Genomic DNA, 25,598 nt, shown 5'->3' on the forward strand with positions numbered 1-25,598 from the left:
CTTCTGCATTTCTTTTTGTACCGAATCCCTACCTATACTATGCCAACTGCGTAGTTTTAATGTTCCTGAAACCTTTCGCACCAGCTATTGCTTTTGTTTTGTTAAAGAATTCTTGTCAACAATCAATGCTACTACTGGACGCAGACAATAGACCTCCTCAGCACTCTACATATTTATTGCCAAAACGCTCCATTATCGAATCTAGGATGCAATATCTAATAACATAAATGAAACATCTGATCTACGAGCGCGCTATCGCGCGCGTCATTCACTAGTGGTAGTTTAAGAATAGTCCTAGATGGAAAGTTGAGAGTAAGATGAGCTAACTCAAATAACCAACTGTAGGAAGCATTGCAACCTTAGGTTAATCCTTTTATACAAAGCGAGGACAGAAACGTAAGCAAGGTGCAGTGTATATGTGGTCCACTCAGTGTGCAGAGTGGGCATGAGCTGTTTTTGTAGGTTGGGTCATTACAAGTAGTCTACCATGCAGCGGTTTACACTGAAGTTTACAACACACATGTGAAAAAACTCTTCTACGAAAATAACGGTACTTGCATTGTGAAAGAAGCAAGATTCATGAATGCTAGGTAAGAACACCCAGCTAGAGGGCAAGGATCAAATGATTGCCAACTACTTTATCCCCTAATCCAAACGGCCCCTTGAGAGTCATTATGCTCTTCATCCTTTATCATCTTGTCTCTAAATACATTGATTAGTTCCAATATGGGGTTCTTGGGGATCTGAGATACCTGGTCTCTGATGGCGGCTTCCGCAGCCTTTACATCCAAAGCTCTAGCGAACCGACAGCTGATGGTGGCACGGACTTGTACTAGGCAAGAGAGGTGTTGGATGCCAAAATCGAAATCACCATATCGATGCTTTGTTTCCCATGCTTCCATGCCAAGCCGAAGCATTCTGAGCTGTGGCATGGCTCCTGCTTTGAACTGCAGCCCCATCCCCCCATGCAGACACCAGAACCAGAACACCTTGAGGCACCTGAAGCCATCGATGTTAATGGTCCACCTTCCTCGGGTGCCTTCTTCTGAAATTAGGTCGAGGAAGACTAAGTTAGGCAATTTCTTCAGGGTATGGACACTTCCTCCAACGGCTTTAACTCTGATATTCAAATGCGTGAGGGCTATGATGTAGGCCATTTTCTGTGGAATTTCTGAGAGGCTGCCGTGAATTCTTAAATTAAACTTTTGGAGGTGGCACGGCCTTTGACAGGGCCAATAATCCAAAAGCAAGTCAAGTAAATGACGGGGATAACCATAAAGAAAAAGGTACTGCAGGCTTGATCTTCCCAACTCCTCCAGGAAATGCTTTAATCTCTTGCAATCAGTTTCAGTGGCACCGTACATGTGACCAAATGTTACCCCAAGCATCCTCAGCCGCCTCAACTTAGTAACAAGCCTTGCCGCATTGTCAGCACATGAACAATTATGATCGAAATAAACTGTTGACAGTTCCTCCAATTCTTGCATGTCCTCTATGCTTCTTTGTATTTTTAAACCACTGGCAAGAAGAGATACCAATTTTGTCTCTTCAAATGCTGGTAATTCTCTCACTCTGGTTCGTGTTAGATCTAAGGTAATCAAGTGCTTAAGTGCCATAATTTTTTCAGGCAGCCCTGGGACGCCAGTACCTCCAAGTCCTAAATATCTCAGCAGAGACAAACCTCCAATACATTCCAGTTGTTGATTATTCAAACCCTTCGTATTTTCAAGATCTAGTACCCGTACATGTTTGAAGGCTGAGAGATCAGGAATCCATTTAGCAAACCCAGAAAACTTGAATGACCAAACTTTACATGGGTCTATATTTCTTTTCCCTCGGTGAAAGTCCAGTCGTCGTTGCTGGAGGGTTTGTATATATATGGAATTATCATTACCTTCTTGGTTATTGTTACCATAATTGAGAGATAGTCGCCGAACAACATCATATTGCATACTTGATAGATCTGCAGTATCAGACTTCACAAAATTCTCTTCAATGGATAATGATGTAATGAAATTATGAATCAAACTTTGAACTTTACAACAGATTGGCACCTCATCATCTTCCTCATGGTAAACCGGTTCAATCAATTTCTTAGCAATAAGCTCTAGAAAGTAAGCCTCCCCTGTTTCCCACCAACTTTCCTCGCTTCTCCTGGGAAGAAATCCTTCAGCTACCCACCTCCTTATAAGGTCATCCTTCCCAATAACCTTGTTCTCAGGAAAAGCACTAAAATATAAAAGACAAGTCTTCATGTCTGAATAAAGATCTGAATAACTGATGTAAAATATTTTCCTCATCCATTCTTCATGGAAATGACCAGTCCCTGCTTGTTTCATCCATTCCTGAAACTTGATCCACTGTTCTGTTTCTGCAGGTTTCCTGGCTAATACACCAGCTATTACACTTATTGCCAATGGTATGCCACAACATTCTCTCACTATTTTCTCAGTGATCTCTTCCAGTGCAGTTGGGCGACGTTCTTTAGACCCAAATACTATACTCTGGAATAAGCTGAGCGAGTTCTGGAAAGAAAGAGGCTCCATGCGATAGATAAAACTGGAGGAATGTTTACCACATGATTTGGCTACATTGCTGCATCGGGTAGTAGTGATTATCCTACTTCCAAGATTATTCTCGGGCAAAACATGCTTCATATCCTGCCATATCTCAGTTGACCATGCACCATCGATCACGATGATATACCTAGAAAGTAAAATTGTCATGGTAAATTAGCAGTGGAATGAAGCAATGTATTAGATGATAAATTAGTCAAATAGTATCATATATATGTGGTACAACAAAAAGACTCCCTGACTAAAAGAGGGGACTTGTCTATTTCTTGAATTGCTTGCATATATAGTCATCTTAAAGTTCACAATCTTTTAGCACTATTAGAGAGACCATTATTCACATCGGCTCATTCGCGCCATAAATGGACCGCTTCAAATAAGTCATTCACACCGGCCCACTACAAGACCTGCTTCGAATATCTTATCATTCGTGCCAGTCCGAAATTGAGCCGTTCGAATAGTCATTCGCGCCGTTCGAAATTGAGCTGTCTCAAATAACTCATCATTCGTGTTAGCTCGAAATTGAGCCGCTTCAAATAGCTTATCATTTGCGCCAGCCCGAAATTCAGCCATTTCGAATAGGCCCCATGATTATTCGCGTCGGCTCATGTACAGACTCAGAAATTCAAAAATTCGTAAGTTTTACTCCGCTCATGAACTCAAATGGAGACAAACTTTATATGAAAATTGTACGTTTCGACGAGATCTAAAACCTTGTAGTTGAAACTTTTTCAATTTGTGATCGTTTAGATATCCAGAACTGTAAATTTTCCGCCCTCATTCCCGCTCTTATAATTTGAATTTCAGATTGTATTCTGAATTTGTATCTTTTGCATACGTTCTCAGATGGAAATAAAATTTATACCGAATTTGTATGTTTCGATGAGATCTACAACTTTGTAGTTGACATTTATTTAATTTGAAGTCATTTAGATGTCCAAAACTGTAATGTTAGCATTCCCGCCCTTTTCCGCTCTTGTAATTTGAATTTCAAGTTGTATTCTGAATTTCGTAACTTTTGCATACGGCCTCAAATGAAGAGAAGCTTTATACAAAATTTGTACATTTCGACGAGATCTACAACTTCGTAGTTGAAAGTTTTTTATTTGAAATTATTTAGATACCCAAATAATAGATCTAAGCTTTAGGCAACAAGGATCAAATAGAATATAACTCTCTCGTGCGTGCAGGAATGACGTCTAGGTGAGATGGTAAAAAAGAGTCGCACGAGGGAGGAGGTCGCGAGTTTGAAGGCTGGGTATGGCACGCGCGCGTATTTCACGTGAAAATATGCGTGACTTGCATAGATTGTCACGGATATGCAACTATGGATACAAGGCCCATAATATAGTGACAGTTTATTGATTTCGTCATGAACCGGCTCAAAACCTGTGATATTTTAGTAAATTCATCATGATTAAAAATTTCAAAATTGTCATAGTAGAAAAAGACAAATATATGATTTAAAACACGCACATATTTCACACGAAATACGCATGACTTGCGCCACATGAGGTGCAACCGTAGCTCGGGGTGGCCTCCAGGCCTATGAAAAAATACTTTCACCATTTTTATTTGTGAATTCCTATTTTACTATCCGTGCCGGTGCAAGATCCACCAGTTAGAATAACTTGTCAAATGTGCTGGTTAAATAACTGGAGCGAATAACCGCCTCATTCGCATCGGCTAAATGGAAGCGGTTATATAACGGGTGCAAATGAGGTTTTCGCGCCGGCACGGTTAAGGGTCTTTGCAGTATTGTAGTTTTTTAAAAAATAGTGACCTTTTAATTCTCAAATAGAAAATCATAATATATGAATCTACGTTGAAATCCAAATCTAATAGTACCGTTTCATATAAAGTGAAAATAACCACTTGTGATACAAGAAACAACGATTGTTTCTTTGCAGAGAGATACTCCCACTCGATTGGTTCAAAATTGATGCCACTTTAGAGTTGGGCACAAGAATAAGATGGTACTATTTAATCTTTCTAGAGTGTATAAATTGATGCATGTGTGAACTAAATTAGGTGATGTGCAAGCGAAATAACAAAATTGTTGAGGGTCCAAAAATAGCTAAAATTACCCTGATGTTGCAGAACTATTACAGAAATGGCCTTTGATCCTGCACATTAATCCCGGCCACCATTAGACCCGGGACCAATAAAAGCTTTAGTCCTGGATCCAACGGCTATGGAGCGACACAGAGTTTTAGTCCCGGTTGGAGTCATCAACCGGGACTAAAAGTCACCATTTACTCTCAGTTGGTAGCTCCAACTGGGACCAAACGTCCTGGACATTTAGTCCCAGGTGGTAACACCAACCGGGACTAAAAAATGACCCTTTAGTCCCGATTGGTGGCTCCAACCCGGATCAAGTGGGCCTTTAGTCCCGGTTGGTGACTCCAACAGGGACTAAAGGGTCCTTCACTGGTTAGTTTAAAAGGAAATCATCCCATTCAAAGCCACACGTGCTGTGTAGGTGGGTTAGTAAAGAAGCTACACGCGAAGGGAGACATCTTGAGTTTGATTCTTGGGTTGTGCAGAATATTTTTTTACCTTGCGCAGGGGCTTTAGTACCGGTTATTTGACTCGGGACTAAAGGGTCAGGACCTTTAGTCCCGGACTCCCGATCCCGGTTCAAAAAACGAGACCAAAGGGAGTTGGGAACTAGGATAAAAGCCCCATTCTCCACTAGTTGTATTGAAAAATAATAGAAGAGGCTAAATCGGTATCTGTTTGGAAGTAGAGTGAGTAACAAGTATAAATACCTCTTGTCCTGTAAATCTCTTTGAATCTCGTTGATGATATCCTCATTATTATGACAATCATATATTTCTGGATCCCATCGGAGTTGTGATAGTATGTTTTGGAGAAGCCTTGTGACACAGGTCTTCTTGGAGACAGGAATAAATACTCTACAGTCAAATTGCCATTTGATCTTATTATACACCTGGGTGGCAAGCGTGGTCTTACCTATTCCAGCAAGGCCAAATATGCATACAACTTGCAGTTGATCTTGCTTGACACCAATCAGCCACTTCACAAGTTGATCTTGTGGACCATCCATTCCTACAATGCCACTTTCCTCATCACGGACTGTGGACAACTGTGGCTCAGTAGTTACCATATAGCTCGGTCCAAAGGCGGCAACCATTTTTGTTTTATCCATGATGCTTCCTAGGTCTGCCTCCAGTTGTGTTCTTAGCTTTTGAATTTGGTTGATGAACTTTTGCAGCACAGCATTTTTCTGGGGGTACCCAATAACTCTCCTAATGGAGAAAGAAATGTCGTTTTCACTGACAAATTGGATCATAAGATCATCAACAAAATCCTCAAGTGCATATGTCATCTCCCTTATTTGCTTCATGTAGTTCTTCATTGGCATGTTCAGCTCAGTCACATTTGGCAATTGTTTAAGAAGACAATTGATGGCTTGAAGTCCATCTATTAGGATCAACTCCTGCTTACCGGTGCCCTTGTGTTTTGCATATGGCTCACTCATCAGAGTCGTGAGCTTCGTTAGAAGGGAATTCATTGCCCCGGTGGAAGCACTGACCATTGCATCCTCTAATATTGTTGCTGGCTTGGGCCCAACTTCCTTGTGGCCTGCAATGATTTTTTTATTGGCATAGTATTGAAGAATATCCTGCTGCTAAACCTATGTGTTAAATGTAAAACATAGAACAACTACAAGTGATGAACAAAACGTATAAAAGATTAAGCATAAGTCTTAAAAAATTGCTTAATCCAATCTAAGTCCCTTGCATTTGCCCCTCAATCTATGATAATATTTATTCAACATTTCCTACACACAGTAGGCAAATGAAAACTACTAACCTTACGATCACGATGTTGCGTCTGTTCGTCACGCGCATGTGTGGTGGTGGTTTTGGGGGGGGGGGGGGGGCAGTTGTTTGTGGTTATATAGGCCTCATGATAGCATGAGCCTAGAGGTAGCATTTTTAGTCATCATGTGTTATAATTAATATAGTAAATTCACATCTTCACAATATCACATGGATAGTCATTTTAAAAATTATTGGGCCTTTCATTGTTGAAGTGGTTAATCTCATATGTGCTCTTGATGTAGAAATTGAAAAATGGTAGGCACGTGAGCAAAATGAGCGACTTTGCTCATTAGTCTTAACAGCCAAGATAAGTCAGCTCGGTGGGACCAATGCCATTTGTTGCAATTGAAATCGTGGCTTGGTTCATGTAATTGTAGTTTTGCAAGGTAAGAGTGCAAAGTATTATTGTTTCAGCAAAATATTGCAAAAGTTGTAGTTTGGTTAAACAAAAGCGTAAAATATTGGTAGTTTTGTGAAATAGGACACAAAAATTGTAGTATTGATATTGTTTTCTCAGAAAGGTGGGTTTGTGAAATTTGGTCTATGTTATGTAACTGGTGCAATTTTTATAACAATTGTTGTAGCATAATGGTGATGGTGCCTTTCGGAGATGGAGCAGAGTAAGAGGTCCCTTCTTTCACCCACTTTTAGTGATTATTCTACCTCTCTCTCTCTAATATATTTTAGTTAGTCACGACCTGCGTGCTTCACTTTAACTCTTGACCTGAGTTATAAAGAAACTATCATGAATGACAGAAGTTTCTGGTGACTACCGGACAAATCGTGCGTCCCCTCAGCAGCATACGCCCCTAGGATTTGGCTTCTGCTGTTTGTTTTTGACAACATGGCGCTTCGCACACCGGCTAGAAGGAATACACACTCACTATGGGGCAGGCAGCGCCTATCTAGCTCACTTAATGAGATGAATTACCTGCATTTTTTGGAGCCGAGAACTCTTGTGCTGTAGGAACCCTGATCACAATTAACAACATTTTAGTCCATAAAAAATTCAAAAGCAAAGGAGCAAATGCGAAATGCGAAATTATATACGTTCGATATCAAAGGTAAAGATAAAGTAATTAAAAGACCAAAGACACTGGAGCTACTTAGGAAAAATGTAACAATACCCATGCATGTTTTCCGTTAAAAGGGAAGGCTTCACCTGCCATAGCTTCGTTTCTTTGTATTTTCTTCTAGATTCTTTTCGTCAAATTCGTATGGTGCTTTTGGCTCTTCCTTTACCATAAGATCATTTGTTTGTCCACTCTGCAGGTGTTCCTCATGTTGTGTCCCCATCTCCATGTCTTGCATTTGATCCCATATATGAACACATCAGATGGGACAAATAGTATTTCCAAACATATGATGGGCAAACGTTAATAGAAAAATAGGTACGTTTCTAATTAAAATTATGCAATGGATGGTGCATATCTTACTATTACTAATTGGACTTTTTTTAAGCCTTCACGGAAGTCACCTAGAATCCTAGGTGGACAGTATAAAAAAAGGAGAAAATTTCTAAAAGCCTCCACGTGAAGTCACATAGAATACTAGATGGAAACTCTAGAAAAAAAGTAAAAATTCTAGAAATTACACGCCTCTGCCATTAAAAACATAATCTAAAATAACCCCCTAAATCTATATCGAAACTACACACATATGCCACTATGAATCAATCTAAAGCAATCTCTAATCTTCACAGAAATTACTGGCATATGCAATTATTTAAAAACTACTACTAAAGGCTCTGAATAAATTGTGACCTTAGTTTGATTCGATAGATTTGTCTAACAACTTTAGCTGAATCTTCATCGTTGGATATGCCACCAGAAAATTCTTCGTGCGTGACTTACAGATTCAACCGGAATAAAAAATACAGGACCAATCCTTCCTCCTGTATCTCCTCGCGTATCTCTCTTATGCAGATGCGTGCAAACGTGCAGTATAGCCCTATACTACGCCAAAAATAAAGAAGCTTGCAGTGAAAAAGTGATCTCTACCCATCTCTGCGTGTGATCGATAGAACTAAGCATGGGCTTCCTAGGAGTATTTTATTTGATTTCCTTTTGTTACGTGGTTGTATCGTTTGGTGGACAGGTTCCGATCTGGATACTGGCTGGATCCCAAAGGAGACACCGTACATGGTCATCATCGACAACCTGATGCAGAGCTGGAACCTTAATTAGTGCATCATCATCAAGAACCATAGGTTGTCCACAACGACAGGCAAGCGACAAAGACATAAATGGCTCCATCCAGGTCAGAGTTCAATTTTGATGTGAAAGTTCTTTCTAGCACCAACTAATCTGTAGGTACGTGTATACATAAAGTGTCCAATTTGCCTACGACAAACAAGCCAAATTCGTCACTGACTATATTCCCCAGGTCTTGACATGATATACAAAGAGGTTAATATGACATGCGTTTTTATACATATGTAGGGAATACCACACACTACAAAACCAATGCAAATTAGCATTCTATACATTTTGAAGGTAAAATGATATTTTTTAAATAATAAACAGCCAAAGTGGATTAAATTTTTCAAAGAAATAATAGGAGGGCTCCTCAAAGTTATTTCTTTGAATTTGCATGAGCTTTAGAGACAACACCAACGGTAAGTTGTCTTGGTCCATGGTCACATGTAATCTTCTCTTTGCTAAATTATCCTTGGTTAGAATAACACACCATTGAGTTTTATTTTTTGATTGCAAAATATTAATGATGATGAAAAATCAGGGGGCATGATGCACATAGTTATCAATAAGTCATATACGGAAAAGTTCAAACCCTTCATTGAAGAAGGTAACATTTGTATATCATTGCAAATATTAGATTTACACTAGCAGCACAAAAATGTCGTCCAGTGAAAAATGACAAGATACCCATGTTCTTGCCACTACTACTTTAAAAAAGATCAAAGGTACAGAAAACATTCCAACGTATAGTTTAAAGTTATTCAACAAGAATAAATGTAAACAATTATGTATCTGGTAACATATCACCTCTCCATACTTAGTAATTTCAAACATAGTATGCACTCCAATCTTCAAATTGGATCATCACTACCAAATCATAACCAATCATAATATATAATGTAATTGTTAAATTATTTAGAGTCTATATGCTGCAAAAATTTGTGATCGTTCTTATGATGCCAAAAGTGTTAGGAAATTGGCATGTACAAGAAACAAGAAAAAAAATAGCAAATTTGATTGATTGACATTAAAAAAAACTTCTAATATTTTTGTCATCTATGAGTGCTAGCCCGTGTGGAAGCACGGGTTGATCGACTAGTGAATATAAATATTTTGAACTGCATTTTCGAACTAGTTGGCTAGAATATGAATTAAAAAGAAATTAGTTACCAGGATTTTGCATTCCCAAGGAGGATTCTGACGCCATCGAAGTCCTGGTGAAAAGTATTTAGCACTCCTCAAAAATTTAAGATCAAGTCAAGGTAATGTAATTATAAGATATTGGATGATATTGAAGGATTACCTGCTATCAGTTTGTATGCTTGAATCTTCCCTTGAGCCAATTTCCTGAATTTCATGTTCTTCATTGTAGTCTTCGTTCACAACCAGGTCATACTCTTTCGTACTATGGTAGTATTCCTCCTCAGGCTTTATTTCATTACCATCGCCTTGATTCAGGAGTTGATCAAGTGTGTCTGAGTTTTCAAAAGAGATTAAAAAGGAGAAAGGGTGAAAGGAAACGGAAGTAAAAATCAGAAAATAGGCAGTGTTACGAAATGCCTATTAAAAGGTATTACCTTGTTTCGTCCTATGTGAAGATGATTCTGAATGCTGCATGTCTGTAGAGCATTCTGATGTCATATCCATCCTAATGACAACCACCATTTGGCACTCGTTAAAATTAGTATTGTACTTGTACATGCAGAAACATGCAGAAGTCAAATTCAAGGTTGAAGGAGAAATGAAAGGGCAGGGAAGATGAAAAAGGGCAGTATGAGGTGGTGCCATATTTTTTTTCTGAATTTAGAACTAAGAATCTGTACCTGCTAAGAGTCTGTTTGTTTGGAACTTCGGTTGAACCCTTTTCTGTAGGATGGTGTTTTCTCCTTTGTGCCACCGAAGTTGTTTCTACGTCTCCATGAAAAATCGAATCCACCAGTTGTATATTGATGATAGGAGGGCTTGGATGCTCGGTAAAGGCAAGCTGCAACGAAGACTCTATAGCATTTCTGCTTGCCTCGTCATTACCAGCACATCCAATCTTTGCAGAGAACACTTCAAGGCTAGTCAAGTGTTTGAAGCCAGCATATAAGGGGCTGTATTGCTCCATCGTATCAGCATTAAAACCTAGCTTGAGCCTTCGGACAGTATTCATAGCTCCTTCTGTAAAGGCCACGCATAGTGAAGTACTGACCAACTTGAAATGCTTGAGAACTGAGAATCCCTCCTTGTTAAAGACGATCCTTTCTGCAGGATTTCCAGTTCGGACATATAGCGAGAGAGCAACCAGGACAGGGAGTTCCTTCATCACTCGACAGGTTTCTTAGCGGAATCTTTAGAATCTGGAGATTGCTCAGTTCTTGAATCCACCTTGGGAGGCTAGAAATTATGCAAATATGTGGCGATAGTTCAAGCATCTCAAGAAGGACGGGAGCAGGGGAAACACCACTTAAGCCATCACAGGAAATGCTCCTGCATGATGAAAAACCACCATCCAGAACTAATGATTTAAGTTTGCTGATTTTCCCTAGGACAGAGGCTAGACATTCCATGTTTCTCATCAGACGTTTTGATGGTGCTGGAGAACAAGTCAGATGAAGATCCTGCACATTGGTTAGCTTGCTGAGGTCCAGTACATTGTGTCTTGAGCTAGTGCTGAGGTTAAAATGACCTAGACTGCGAAGTGATGTCAAGAGGCCAATTCCACGGGGCAGTTCAGCTGCACTTGGAAGATGGAGGTGCAACAAGCACCGCAGACGGACAACATCTGACGGAACAGTAGCTACTATTGAACCTACTTCTAGTGCCATTAATTGTTGTAACCCCTGAATCTTCGCTGGAAGTTTGACAGCCATATTGCATTCAATCTTCAGATACCGTAGCTGAATTAATTTTCTAATTATAGCAAGATCTAAGTTTGCTTTGCGTTGATCACTCCAAATATAAAGGATCAGAACTCGAAGAAACCTAAACTCCTCAATGCAAGGTATACATTTGAAGAACCCAGAAAATAAAAGCGACCGGACTTGGGACATTCTGAAGCTTCCTTGTATCTGTGCACTTTTTGCCCCTCCTAACTTGATAGACAGCCGGCGAACCTTATCAGAAATTCCTGTATCTATGTCAAAATAATCTAAAGCAGTGATGAAATTCTCCTCCATGCATTCGTATGCAATAAGATCGAATACCATGTGATGAACTGTGCATGATAACACCTGACTGTTGTGGCTGGTATCAACAGGTTGGATCAATCCTCTGGCAACAAGCTCATCAAAATACTCCCCTGCAACTTGCTCATCGTCTTTACCTTCTACTGCACTAAGGAAGGATTCAGCTACCCATTGCCTCACCAAATCATCCTTCTGGATCACAAAGTCCTCTGGATACATATTAAGGTATATCAAGCACGTCTTCAGATGGCATGGAAGATTATGATATATAAGGTTTAGAACTTCTTTCATCCGTTCAGAAGGAACATTTGGCCTCAAAGCAGAGCGTAAACAATCTTCAGTGTATTTCTTTTGTTCCAATACAAGGTTTGGCCAGCTTGCTAACATGCTTGCTATATATATTATTGCTAACGGTAAACCTCCACTTTTTTGAATTGTTCCATGTGAAATTTCTTTGAAATCTTGATCAAGACAGTCATCCTCTGAGACACAAACTCTGCAAAAGAATAATTGTCGCGATTGATCATCATTGAGAGGCACCATCTTGAATATACCCTTAGAGTGATAACCAGAGCAAGCCAATGCAACATCCTCAACTTCTGTGGTTGTTATTATTCTACTGCAGCAACTGCCCTCTGGAAAAGCACGTCTGATGATATCCCATACTGATGTAGCCCATAAATCATCGACAACAATGAAATAACTGCAGGAAAAAATTGAACACAACGTAAATTCATCAAGATAAGAAAAGTAGCAGGAAAAAACCCCCAATGATACATGGATTATTATATTATACCACTAATTCCACAAATACATGACTTATTGAATAACATTAGTATGGCATGAATCCACCAGTCAGTAACTTAGCATATGCGGGTCAACAGTCCACACTGCCCATCCTATCAACTGCATCAACAAGCACCTGAACAATAAATAGCAGTGATCTTACACCACTAATATTGCCATATCACCTTTAGCCACCAAATAAAAAATAGATGCTTCATGCTGTCGTCACCTTTAGGCACTAATCATACTATTATTAATTGGATAATCCTTTTGAAGCCTCCAGGTTAATCCACACAAGCCACGCTAGGAAAGAAGATAATTCCTAAACATTCTCACAAAAATTAGAAACATCCAACTATCAATCTGGCATACCCTAATTATCTTAGCCATTGGATACATTAAGTTTTCTAAAAAATTACCCAAAATAGTCTAAAGTAATCCTCTAAATCAATATCTCAATTACCCACCTCTCTCTCTTATGGAAAATAAGCTAATGTGATCCCTTAATGTTTATCTAAATTGCCCAACTTTGTCATTATAAAAAACCTTAAATACCCATAAATTTAGTACAAAGTAAACACCTATATCTGAATTTAAATTATTCACATGTGTAATTAAAAAATTACAGTACACTAATGTTGACACCGATTTTTGTCATATGCTCGATTGGTTCTATGAGCAGAAATAGTTGAATGGCCGATGAAGGAGTTGATGCGACGTCATAGCCGATGGGGTGAGATTATGAACTGGCATGTGACATGTGGCGTCAGCAGGAAGTTTTTGTAGAGTCCAACTCGTGTTTGAGTTGTTTATCTTAGGAATTGTTATTTTCTTGTTAGTTAAGTTTAGTAACATCGTAATCGACAAGAAGTCTGTATTTCGGGCTATAATTATGTGCCCCAGTCATTGTAGAAGGGATCATCCCTCGATCAACACATCTACTTATCTGCCCTAGAGTAGGAGTAAAGTACAATTACTTTTCACGCATCTACTTTTCTGCCCTAGAGTAGGAGTAAAGTACTTATCAATGAGTTTTTCAAGTCAAGCAGGGCTGCATCGCTTCGATCTCTAGCTTACCTGTAAGTTCTGTGTATACCTGGTGTATCTAGATCTAAACTTCCGGGCACATCGCTGCCGTTTAATCTAGCTCTCCCTAAGAGTTATCCTATCTTCTAGATTCTAGGTTTTAGCACCTTGCTTCTATCTAGGTCTAGTTTATACACAATTCATCGAACGTATCTAGATCTGCTTAGGGTTGTCGCTTTAGGCTTCCTTGATATGTTTCTGTTTACGTTCACTAGTTATCGATAATCGCTACTTCTTGCAAGTTTATTTATATTCTTGTTAGCATTAGCTTTTATCACCAATTTATCCAGTCTGGTTACAGATCATTGTCGGCTTTTACCCGACGATAACATAGCCGATCTAGATTTGCATCTGAACTTTAAACCCCTCATTGCATTGGCTGACATATCTGATCGCACAAGGTGTCACACCCTGAAATTTTTGAATTTCAGGATGTGATTAAAAATAAAAATAAATCAATGTTTTTCTCTTAATTTTAAAATTTTCCCAACATTTCTTATCGTTACAGGGAATTTAGTATAAAGAAAATAATTGTTTGCCTTCTAAATTAAATGAGGTTGCTTGTTCGTTATGCATTCATTCTGAATTGCATTTGTTTAATTGATTGAGTTCAGTTGAATTTAAATTCTCCAAATTTAAATTCAAATGAATGTGTTTGAATCTGATTCAAAAATGGAAAACCAACTCTTTTCCCTCTCTCTCGTTTTCAGCCCGGCCCAATCCCTCTTCTCTTTTTCTTTTTCTTCCCTAAAGCCCAATCCGCGCCGGCCCATTTGTTTCCACAGCCCAGTCCGGCCCCCTCCCTCCTCTCCTTTCCTGTCTCACTGCCAGGTGGGGACCGCCCGTCGGGGTCGCCCCCGACCTCCCGACCGAGCCGGACTCGAGCTCGAGTCCGACCCGGCCGCGCGCGTCGCCGCTCCCGTCCGTGGCCCGCACGCCAAATCACCTCGTCGCCCCTATTTAAGCGACGCCACTCCCCCTGGAAACCCTATCGAACCGAAGCCGCCACCCTTGCCCTCGCAAAACCCTAGCCGCAGCCGCCGCCATTGTTGGGCTCGCTCGGAGCTCCGCGGAGCCGCCGCCTTGCTGCTCTTCTTCGCCGTTTGAACGCCGTTGTAGCTCCGCCGAGTGGTAAAGCACCTCCCTGTCCTGTTTTCTCCCTCTCCATCGCTCTGCTCTGCCTAGAACCGCTCGCCGTCGCCGTCGCTTCGCCATGCGCCGCCGCGAGTTCCACCCCGCCCGTTCTAGCCCGCGCCGCAGCCCAAATTGAGTTCGTCGTGGCGTACTCGTGCTTCCCGTCCTTGTCCCGAGCCAAATCGAGCCCGGGGTGTCTAGAACGCCTACGCCGGTGAGCCCCCGGCCAAGCGCCGCCGTCCGCCGGACCTCTGCGCCGCCGGTTGTCGCCCCTTTAGCCTCAGCCCTTGGATCTAGATCCAACGGTCTAGATCCGTTTCGACCCAAGTCAATCCCAACCTAACCAGTCAACAGTGGATCTTTTTCAAATAAGCCCCTCCATTTTATGGAAATCAACCCTCCGTCCAAGTTAGTTCAAAAGTATTTCTAAAATAGCCCTTTGTTTTATGTTTTAGACCCTGACCTTTTAGGAAATAGAACCCGCAGTCCTGCTTAGGTGTTTTTACGTGCTAGCCCTTGAAGTCTATGGTTAATTAGGTTTTAGCCCCTAGTTTCTTCAGATCTAGCCCCTGGAAGCTCTGTTTCTTCACAAATAAATCCTTAGACCTTGTTTTAGCCATATCTTTCACGTTTCAACTCCGTTTTCAGCGATTCTTGCGCTCACGTGATCCTTGTGACATGTGCAATAGCTTTGTAACCTTTTTATCATCTGTCTCTGTAAGCACACTTTGTTGTGTCTTACAAATCTTTTCTGTTAGTCCTTAACACTTTAGTTAATCGCGACTAGATCCCTGAAGCACCGTTTTGTCTATAGAATCACCGTTTTAGCTCCGTTTTCCGTGTTTCTTGTGCCTCCGTAACCATAGCAACGAGCCCTATCCCTTTTAGTGTGTTCTTTTAAAGCCTTTCTTTTGTTATGGTGTAATGTTCTTAGTTGTATCTTTTTGTTTGCTTTGTATGTTTGCTCGATGATCGCCTCGAGTAGAAGAATCATTGTTCGAAGTTTGAAGATCAAGATTTCCAAGTGAGCAAAAGCTGAAGAGCAGTAAGAGTAGCTTTTCATTATAGAAAGGCAAGTGACCCTAACCATCTTTCTATCTATGCTTTATTTACAAGTTGATATGATTTAATTGGAACATGGAGAACCACCCAAGAAAACCGTACAACCACAATACTATATGGCTCTGGTCTTGGCTAAGTAATTAGATGAACTATATGTTGTGTTGGGGTTGTTCCGCTTGGTGGTTATGAGTTTGTGTTGTGGAGCGGGTGAAGGAAGGTGCGTCTTCTGAGGGACCGCACGGCAGGGACCAACACATACATATAAGGATTCTTTGTAAAGGCCTCGTAGCGTCCCTATGCAATCACACCTCGAAAGTGTGGTATTGTGCCTGATCAGCACATATGCGTGGTTGGGTTCAAAGTTCTTCGGAACTTTTACGCGAATTGTGGTGAAAGTGTACAACCTCTGCAGAGTTAAAACTAATCAGTTAGCCATGCTCACGGTCAAGAGCGGCTTGGACCCTCACATGATTAATAAAGTTAAAGATGGATTTAAATCATTTTCTGGTTATTTCTTGTGGCCTTGCTGAGTACCAACCATAAGTGTACTCACCCTTGCTTATTGCTGCTCAGAAAGAGAAGGTGTATAAAGATTTTTGAAGATGTTGCTGAGTTCTAGGCGTACGCAACCCCCAGTCAATTGCCTGTGAAGTTGAAGCCATCGTTTCCAGGATAAGCTGTATAACTCTGATAGTTTTTTTTGTTTCTCTTTTTCGTGATACTGTTACTGATTATTCACTTATGATGTCCCTATATGTATGAAACTTGATCCTGATATACATATAGATATGCATTCGGTTTTGTCCTTAAAACCGGGTGTGACAGAAGTGGTATCAGAGCTGTATCGACTGTAGGACGTAAGCCTAGATAGCAATGGTCGCTTCCTAAGATCTATTTTGTCACAGAAGCCATTCATACTTTACCCTTGACCTCTTTGGTGAACATTCTCACTCCTTGACCATTTTCATTTCTAAATCAGCATTGATAACTCACCTTCCTCACCTGACTCTCTTTTCATTTGCTCGCCATTATTTTGCAAATGTTAGATCTTCAATCCTTGTCTATTTATTTTCCTGTATCAATTCTTGATTTTGATCATACCTCCATCTTGATGTATGATTTTCTAATTTCATCCAGCTCACCTATTTTTGATGTACTGGTGAAAGGGGCTCCTTGAAATTCTTTTTTTTAACTTACCTTTTTGGATCTATCTTTCCTTTACTTTATTCACAATGTGCTTAGTGCCTCTCCTTTCTTTCCAAATAAATACCGCTCTGGATTCATCCTTTAATTTCTGATTCCAAAGTACCTCTTCTGATTCAAAAATACTTAGATGAACCGTGCCTTGTATACTAATGCCTGTCCAAGTCATCTGAGATCCAAGTCATCTTAAGAATAGAGCTGTTAGTTCATCATAAGGAGTCGAGTTGAATTGGAAATAATACCACCTGCTCACCTTCCTACTCATGTGAGATGGAAAATTCAAAGCACTACCAAAGAATCAAGCTTGAGCCACATGGTGACACTATCACTACTACTGCAATCACGATGGTGAAGTCAACGCTGGACAAGTTGAAGGAGACACGTGTCATCCATGATGAAGCTGGAAGATATAATCAAGCTTAGGAGTACCCCTTCTAACTCTATTAACAACGTTTAGCATCGTTCTTTGACCGTGTTGACTGGTGGAATTCGGTGCTTGCATGATGATGCTTGTCTTTATGACCTTGTTTGATTTCGTTTCTTTGTAATGATTGTCGGTGTATTGTGGGTCTTCTACCTACAATAACATCGGTTAACTAGATGGGTTCTTATGTACCTCCCACCTCCTTGTTATCTTCTATCTTTCTACCTAATCATTTAAAGGATGTCAAGAAAGAAGTTCATGGCAACACTCGTCTACAATGATCAACAAATGAAAGAAACTGAAGACAAGAATGCTCTCTTTTCCTTTTTGTTACCCCCATGTCTTTCTCCCCTCTACCTTGATTTCTTTAAGTTGCGACCACCAAGAGTTGAAGAGGATATCATGGATTTTGCTTTGTTAATTCGATCTTTCTTTCTCTCTACTGACCTTATCCTTACCACGCAACTAGATGGTGAGTCCCAGCAGAAAGGAGAAAGAAGACCTCAACATCCCAGCATAAACTCAGGGAGTACAAGAAATGGTTCCAACCAGGGTCAATATCCAACAACATGTTACAGAGCAAGCCTCATTTCCTAGGAGCCACAACCCTGTTAGCAGTGATAATCAAGTCCCAACCGGTCTGCCACCATTTGATAAAGAGAAGCTGTTAGCTATGCAAGCTCGTGTCTTACAAGGAAGGTTGCAGTCTAAAACACCAACCTCAGGTGACATGGAGATGACCAAGGCAGAACTCCCCATCGGACCAGTGAAGAGGCAAGTAGCTGAAGCATGGAATAATGAAAAGCGTAAGAGAAACTATGAAGCACCAAAGCCACAGATAGAGGAACAACATGAGATTAGTAAGACTTCAGAAAAGTGCCAATGTTGTGAGGATTATGGCCGTCGATGTCTACAAGAAGATAGCTTAATGACAGCAGAAGCAAGAGAACGTTACTATTTAGATATCAATAAGAAGTTCCCTATGCAAGATCCAAATATAGAAGTAAATGCTCAAGCTGAAGATAGCAGTCAGAGTATAAACCTCGAGGATTGGACAATCACTTTCAAAGAGTTTCAGCCTAAAAGAAGCAAGCAGCCTAAGAAATAAATTAGTAAAACAAGCCAAGAGAAGATGGAGTTACCACAACCATTGTCAGATAACGGTACTCAACTTAGTTTCAATCAACCACAGCCTAAAGTTGTTCAATCTCCATGTGACCACTCTATCAAGAAGGATCCTGTTGTACAAGCTATTCCACCAAGAGTTGTGGAGGAGCAGAAAAATAGTCGGGATGGACGTATTAAAAGAGTAATGTGTTATAAATGTGGTGAAAAGGCCACTATGCCAACAGATGTCTCACAAAATGAGAAAGTCGAAATGGGTATGCTAAAAGAGTGTGTTTTGGATGTGGTAAAGAAGGGCATTATGCTGATAGCTGTCCATAAAAGCCTGCCTCAAGTTTGGAGAAGATGGACACCTTGTCTGTTGGTGTGAAAAAAATGATAATTAATGATAGAAGTACATGAAGACTTGAGAGGTGATACAAGACTCCAAGCCAGAAAGAAACAATCAAGCTCTATTCAAATCACTTTACCAAGGTACGAAGGATGTTCTTCGAAAGATGTGCCAACAAAGCTGTGGAAAGAATGGAAGTTAAAGGAGGAATTAGACTGAATACCTGTGAAGCGTTTTGTATGAGTTACCAGGAATTAAGAAGTATACGTTGTAAGAAGGAACGATATGAGAAGAAAGATAATATGTGTTGGATGCTACCAACCTAAACTTTGTCTCTTGCTAGCCTTGTGAATCTCGGGACGAGATTCCTTTTAAGGGGGGTAGTTCTGTCACACCCTGAAATTTTTAAATTTCAGGATGTGATTAAAAATAAAAATAAATCAATGTTTTTTCTCTTAATTTTAAAATTTTCCCAACATTTCTTATCGTTGCAGGGAATTTAGTATAAAGAAAATAATTGTTTGCCTTCTAAATTAAATGAGTTTGCTTGTTCGTTATGCATTCATGCTGAATTGCATTTGTTTAATTGATTGAGTTCAGTTGAATTTAAATTCTCCAAATTTAAATTCAAATGAATGTGTTTGAATCTGATTCAAAAATGGAAAACCAACTCTTTTCCCTCTCTCGTTTTCAGCCCGGCCCAATCCCTCTTCTCTTTTTCTTTTTCTTCCCTAAAGCCCAATCCGCGCCGGCCCATTTGTTTCCATAGCCCAGTCCGGCCCCCTCCCTCCTCTCCTTTCCTGTCTCACTGCCAGGTGGGGACCGCCCGTCGGGGTCGCCCCCGACCTCCCGACCGAGCCGGACTCGAGCTCGAGTCCGACCCGGCCACGCGCGTCGCCGCTCCCGTCCGTGGCCCGCACACCAAAGCACCTCGTCGCCCCTATTTAAGCGACGCCGCTCCCCCTGGAAACCCTATCGAACCGAAGCCGCCACCCTTGCCCTCGCAAAACCCTAGCCGCAGCCGCCGCCATTGTTGGGCTCGCTCGGAGCTCCGTGGAGCCGCCGCCCCGCTGCTCTTCTTCGCCGTTTGAATGCCGCTGTAGCTCCGCCGAGTGGTAAAGCACCTCCCTGTCCTGTTTTCTCCCTCTCCCTCGCTCTGCTCTGCCTGGAACCGCTCGCCGTCGCCGTCGCTTCGCCATGCGCCGCCGCGAGTTCCACCCCGCCCGTTCTAGCCCGCGCCGCAGCCCAAATTGAGTTCGCCGTGGCGTACTCGTGCTTCCCGTCCTTGTCCCGAGCCAAATCGAGCCCGGGGCGTCTAGAACGCCTACGCCGGTGAGCCCCCGGCCAAGCGCCGCCGTCCGCCGGACCTCTGCGCTGCCAGTTGTCGCCCCTTTAGCCCCAGCCCTTGGATCTAGATCCAACGGTCTAGATCCGTTTCGACCCAAGTCAATCCCAACCTTACCGGTCAACAGTGGATCTTTTTCAAATAAGCCCCTCCATTTTATGGAAATCAACCCTCCGTCCAAGTTAGTTCAAAAGTATTTCTAAAACAGCCCTTTGTTTTATGTTTTAGACCCTGACCTTTTAGGAAATAGAATCCGCAGTCCTGCTTAGGTGTTTTTACGTGCTAGCCCTTGAAGTCTATGGTTAATTAGGTTTTAGCCCCTAGTTTCTTCAGATCTAGCCCCTGGAAGCTCTGTTTCTTCACAAATAAATCCTTAGACCTTGTTTTAGCCATATCTTTCACGTTTCAACTCCGTTTTCAGCGATTCTTGCGCTCACGTGATCCTTGTGACATGTGCAATAGCTTTGTAACCTTTTTATCCTCTGTCTCTGTAAGCACACTTTGTTGTGTCTTACAAATCTTTTCTGTTAGTCCTTAACCCTCTAGTTAATCGCGACTAGATCCCTGAAGCATCATTTAGTCTATAGAATCGCCGTTTTAGCTCCGTTTTCCGTGTTTCTTGCGCCTCCGTAACCATAGCAACGAGCCCTATCCTTTAGTGTGTTCTTTTAAAGCCTTTCTTTTGTTATGGTGTAATTTTCTTAGTTGTATCTTTTTGTTTGCTTTGTATGTTTGCTCGATGATCGCCTCGAGTAGAAGAATCATTGTTCAAAGTTTGAAGATCAAGATTTCCAAGTGAGCAAAAGCTGAAGAGCAGTAAGAGTAGCTTTTCGTTGGAGAAAGGCAAGTCTTTCTATCTATGCTTTATTTACAAGATGATATGATTTAATTGGAACATGGAGAACCACCCAAGAAAACCGTACAACCACAATACTATATGGCTCTGGTCTTGGCTAAGTAATTAGATGAACTATATGTTGTGTTGGGGTTGTTCCGCTTGGTGGTTATGAGTTTGTGTTGTGGAGCGGGTGAAGGAAGGTGCGTCTTCTGAGGGACCGCACGGCAGGGACCAACACATACATATAGGGATTCTTTGTAAAGGCCTCGTAGCGTCCCTATGCAATCACACCTCGGAAGTGTGGTATTGTGCCTGATCAGCACATATGCGTGGTTGGGTTCAAAGTTCTTCGAAACTTTTACGCGAATTGTGGTGAAAGTGTACAACCTCTGCAAAGTTAAAACTAACCGGTTAGCCGTGCTCACGGTCAAGAGCGGCTTGGACCCTCACATGATTAATAAAGTTAAAGATGGATTTAAATCATTTTCTGGTTATTTCTTGTGGCCTTGCTGAGTACCAACCATAAGTGTACTCACCCTTGCTTATTGCTGCTCAGAAAGAGAAGGTGTATAAAGATTTTTGAAGATGTTGCTGAGTTCTAGGCGTACGCAACCCCCAGTCGATTGCCTGTGAAGTTGAAGCCATCGTTTTCAAGATAAGCTGTATAACTCTGATAGTTTTTTTTGTTTCTCTTTTTCGTGATACTGTTACTGATTATTCACTTATGATGTCCCTATATGTATGAAATTTGATCCTGGCATACATATAGATATGCATTCGGTTTTGTCCTTAAAACCGGGTGTGACACAAGGCTGATCGGGCTCATCAGCCGATCGATCAACGAATCTAACAAAATGTCTATGTCCAAATTTTACAAATATCAGGTAAATTGGAACAAAACAAAATGTAGCCGCTACAGCTCGCAGATAGGATGCCTACATACCTCCCCTCTTCTTTTTCTATGGCCACCACCGAAATTAACATATGTTCTTAAGCCACGTAAATTAAAACCTTTTATCCGCTTGTCCACCTATCCAACTACATTAGGGACAAGACAAATATATTCGTAACAAATATCTCAGTAAACATGTAACACCAAGTTTCCATGCTTACCAGAAATAATGAAGCATAGCATTTATTCTTGTGATAACATATTCAACATTGACAAACTAATACAGATTATCTTCCAATGGTAACTACTCACATGATTACTTGATTTACAATACTTTAGTAGACTTTTGAATGAACAGTTTTCAGGTCACGCAATTCTGCATGCGTGAGCTAATCCTTCCAAGGGACAGGAGAGAGATGTTTTTCCCATAGAGATAGCAAGTTTGTGTGCTTTTCTATTCTGTGGCAAAAAATGAGCACACAAAGAAAGGGGGTGATAACTTACAGATACAACATGCTTCTGCAGTCAGCACATGTTATTTCAAACAAAAACTTTTGGGTGGGATATTATAATAAATAATTTTAACGGCATGGTTAAGTGGGATATAATTGAATATCTGAGGGTAGGGCAGAATACATTTAAAGATTTTTTAGTAACCAATGAACTTGATTGATTGTGAATGTCAGCGTTAGTTATGAATTGACCAAGGGAAGAACCTCAGAACCCATACATAATAACACTGGGATTTCTCCCGTTCTAGCAAGCGCGGGATCAGAAGAACAAGGGAGGTGTTCCATATCCTACGTGCTCCAAGTTTATCCAGGTCGCGAAATTGAATATTCCACACGAGAGCAGCAGGCCCGAACAGCCATCCACTGGAAGCCCAGCAGGGCGGGGAGGGGCAGCGAAGGAGCGCTCCTCCTCCTGCAGCTGCAGGGGTTCAGTGCGCCGCAACAATTTGCTTTTGCTATCGGAGACGGACAGGGTGGAGCCTGGGGGGAAGAAGCAACAGACACGGAAGAAAGGAAAGAGCTTCGGCTAGCGCCAGGTCCGCCTATCTGCTGCCTCCTTATTAAAGCGCGCGAGTGGGCTGCCGGGCCCGCAGGACAGCGACCTGGGGCAGGGAAGGACTGTGGCAGGACAGCGACCTGGGGCGGGGAAGGACCGTGGGTACACGGCGGGTACGTTCGGAGGCGAAAAAATAAATTTTAGGCAGAAACGTCATCTAACATGTTGTTTTTACAGGTCTTTTCTTCCTCCCACCTCTCCGGAACCCGACATGTGGGTCCAGCGTGAAGGGTAAGACAGGTCCGATATGTGTGAGAAAAATTTTCAATTGCTTTCGATCTTTATAGTATAGATAGAATAGATACATACATAGGTCAAACTAATAGATGGACTAAACTTAAACATATATTGAGGTACGATTCAAAGTGGAAAAGTTTACGAACATGGGTACAACGTGTAAAATTATGAATATAGATAAACAAGTGTATACAGTAATTAATTACGAACTAAAATCTATCACAATCAGAATAAAAATAAGAGTAAGTGCGCATCAACATAACTAGTGTATTACGATCCTAATGAAATGAGAGAGGAAGTGCAAACAATCTTGATCATTGGTACGGGACCTAATTTGTGATATTAGTTTATACTCATGCATCTCAAAATTATTAGCCTACGCGGGAGCACGGTATTGGTAGACTAGTGTCTTTTAATGAAAGCTATAGCCTACATGGTAAGAACTAAGAACAATAAATACGTACGATTTGTCTTGTAGATGTTTCCTGATGCTGGCGGTGAGGTCCTGCAAATCACACATGCCACGCCGGGGCTGGGGTCCCTTAACCTGTGAGAGCAGGCTGGCGAGAAGCCTCCTGGTATCTGGATTTCTGGAAACACGCAGAAAAGCCCGGCAGTGGAACCCCAATCCAAATTTCTGATACAATGTTGTGGCAAGCGCTGTCTTCCCAGCACCTGCATGTCCAACGATGGGCACCGTCTTGAGCTGTTGCTCCGAGTTGAGTGCCAGCAAGCTGACGATCTCCTTCACGTGCTTACCAAGGCCTGCATATGGAGTGTGCAGCAGAGGGCCAAGGGGAACTGGTAGGCTTGCAATGGGTTTCACAGCAGCAGCAGATTGGAGCCTTTGGCTTCTGGCACTCTGCAAACGTGACCTCAGTTCTGTCATATCCTTTGCAATAAGGGGGCGCCGATGCTGATGCTTCACCTTCGTCCTCCGGATCCAAGGAATCTTGATGGACCGCCGCTGCCGCTTCATCTTCGCCTGGATCCAAGGAATCTTCAGGCGCCATCGCTGCTTCTTCATCCAAAAAATCTTGGGGACGCCGGCGCCGGAGTGCAGCTGCAGAACCGTGTCCAAGTAGTCCTCCGTGTCGTAGCAGATTTCACGCACCTCCTTCATCCAGCACTTGTCCGTGAAGGAAGTGTCCGCAGCAGATGAAAGGTCCATGGCGGAGGCGCGTATTGCTTCCAGATCCTCCACAAACCCTTGAAGCTCATCCTTGCTCAATTCCTGCGGCAGGCACTGGTCAGTGTACAACAACGACTGGAGCCACCTGATGAGAGGACCCATGGCGCCCAGCGAGCAACTGACGAGAACCTCCGTCGTCAACGACGCCGGCAGCTCCATCGTGTCTCTTTCCGGCCGCCTGCAGATGGACAAGAAGACCGGCCGCAACGAAGATCTTTTGTTAAGGACACGGAATGAAAACGGGAGCACCCATCACATGGATAAAGGAAAGTTGAGAATATACTGCGCAGAGGGATCTTAATCTTACCGCAGCAATCAGTTGGCAAGATGGAGTAGGTAGATATTATGGATGAGGGAGCGCCATTCTGGGACGTTTCGTATGACCTCAAGGTGTGGTTGCTTAGACAAGTGGGGTGTTTTGGGGTGGGAGACAACCACAACACGAAATTGCCCTTTCGTTTCCTCTAGGACGACTGTTCGTACTATCCCTAATTAAAGAGAGTATAATACTAGTAGCTCTCTAGTGGCCGATGGAGAGCTTAAGTAGACAAGGGCCATGCACCAACTAACCATTAAACTCACAAACATCTAAACAGTACAGGAGGATGTTGGGATTTTAGTGCTAATGTCTAAGTTATGCGCAAACGACTCCACCACCACCACCACCACTCTACCGATTACCATCCAAAGCATGTGGATGCACATCTTGGATGTGTGCACACATAAGTGCTGCAGAGACAAAAGATTATATCTATTATTAAAAAATGGATGCACAACGGTCAATTAGCAGGTCTCTATATCGTTGTATTATTTGAGTGTTACAGAACTAGAGGTCTGTCTTGCGTGTTGTCGTTTACACTTGCTATGCTCAATAACCTATTGAGAGGCAGTGGAGGCCTGCTCCTTAGTGTGATGAGTGATTGCCAACACGTGGAGTGGACTGACAATGGTGTAGTCGCGACTCTGTGGAGATTGCGCCGATTTCTTGGTCTGTGGTGTGCAGGTACACGGATGGCGTGGTGGCAGCGAGATGGTTTGGACAAGAGCGAGGCGCGTGCCGATGTACCATGCGGCGGCGTTGCG

The 25,598-nt window shown here is 41.9% G+C and overlaps 1 pseudogene; it reads right to left on the reverse strand.

The window, feature by feature from the left end:
* Positions 1 to 340: 340 nt before the first annotated feature.
* On the reverse strand, positions 341 to 25,075 carry LOC120682438 (annotated as a pseudogene).
* Positions 25,076 to 25,598: the final 523 nt, after the last annotated feature.

Source organism: Panicum virgatum, chromosome 7N (genome assembly GCF_016808335.1).
Source record: "Panicum virgatum strain AP13 chromosome 7N, P.virgatum_v5, whole genome shotgun sequence".
In the NCBI taxonomy this organism is placed as follows: domain Eukaryota; kingdom Viridiplantae; phylum Streptophyta; class Magnoliopsida; order Poales; family Poaceae; genus Panicum; species Panicum virgatum.